The sequence below is a fragment of the Schistocerca nitens genome, chromosome 7 (genome assembly GCF_023898315.1).
Source record: "Schistocerca nitens isolate TAMUIC-IGC-003100 chromosome 7, iqSchNite1.1, whole genome shotgun sequence".
Classification (NCBI taxonomy): Eukaryota; Metazoa; Arthropoda; class Insecta; order Orthoptera; family Acrididae; genus Schistocerca; species Schistocerca nitens.
Genome location: NC_064620.1, coordinates 571,414,044 through 571,415,484, shown reverse-complemented (window position 1 = coordinate 571,415,484; position 1,441 = coordinate 571,414,044). Strand labels below are relative to the sequence as shown.

Below are 1,441 nucleotides of genomic sequence, written 5' to 3'. Positions count from 1 at the left end.
CAGTCCCCTTACATTGTTTGCAGATGACGCTGTAACTTACCGTCTAGTAAAATCACCAGACTATAAATTCCAATTACAAAATTACCTAGAGAGAATTTCTGTGTGGTGCGAAAACTGGAAATTGGCACTAAACAAAGAAAAGTGCGAGGTTATCCACATGGGTTTTAACAGAAATCCGATAACTTTTGGGTATACGACAAATAGCACAAATCTATTGGTTGTCAGTTCGACTAAATACCTAGGAATTACAATTCCGAGCAACTTAAATTTTTAAAGTCCACATCCATAATATTGTGGTGAATGCGAAACAAAGACTGCACTTTGTTGGCAGAACACTTAGTAGATGCGACAAACCCGCTAAAGAGACAGCCTATGTTACACTTGTCCGTCCTCTGTTGGAAAAATGCTGCCTGGTGTGGGATCCTTACCACGTAGGATTGATGGAGGACATCGAAAAAGAGCAAAGAAGGGGAGCTCGTTTCGTGTTATCGCGCAATAGGGATGAGAGTGTCACTGATATGATACGCGAGTTGGGGTACCAGTCTGTGAAACAAAGGCGGTTTTCTTTGCGGCGAGATCTATTTACGAAATTTCAGTCACCAACATTCTCTTCCGAATGCGAAAATATTTTGTTGACACCCACCTATGTAGCGAGAAATGATCATAATAATAAAATAAGAGAAATCAGAGCTCGAACGGAAAGATTTAGGTGTTACTTTTTCCCGCGCGCCATTCGAGAGCGGAATGGTAGAGAAGTAGTATGAAAAATGGTTCGATGAATCTTCTGCCAGGCACTTAACTGTGAATTGCAGAATAACCATGTAGATGTAGATGTATATGTAATAAAACAAGAGAATAGGTTTAAGAGTTAGTTTTTCTCCCGCGCTGTTCATGGGTGGAACGGTGGAAAAGGACACAGACGGGAAAAGAAATCCCAACAGTAGGAAACAATTAATGTAGAGCATGAAATGATAATTAAATAGACACCCTAGCTGCAAGCAGGCGTTGATACACTTCATTGGGGACATGTTGAAAATGTGTGCCCCGACCGGGACTCGAACCCGGGATCTCCTGCTTACATGGCAGACGCTCTATCCATCTGAGCCACCGCGGGCACAGAGGATATTGCGTCTGCAGGGACTTATCCCTTGCACGCTCCCCGTGAGATCCACATTCCCAACATGTCCACAGATGGATAGAGCGTCTGCCATGTAAGCAGGAGATCCCGGGTTCGAGTCCCGGTCGGGGCACACATTTTCAACATGTCCCCAATGAAGTGTATCAACGCCTGCTTGCAGCTAGGGTGTCTATTTAATTATCATTTCATTTCGAGCAAAGCTGCATGGTCATCGACGGTAACTGTTCTTTCGAGAACAGATACTACCGTCATATATAGTTAATGTAGAGTAATTACATTTCGGGAATACATTTGTCTAGGTAA

The 1,441-nt window shown here is 43.1% G+C and overlaps 1 non-coding gene across 1 annotated transcript; it reads right to left on the bottom strand.

Annotated features, from left to right (window-relative positions):
- Window positions 1-1,040: 1,040 nt before the first annotated feature.
- Trnat-ugu (transfer RNA threonine (anticodon UGU)) lies at window positions 1,041-1,115 on the bottom strand. Its single transcript has one exon. It is a non-coding gene; the product is annotated as a tRNA-Thr (tRNA).
- Window positions 1,116-1,441: the final 326 nt, after the last annotated feature.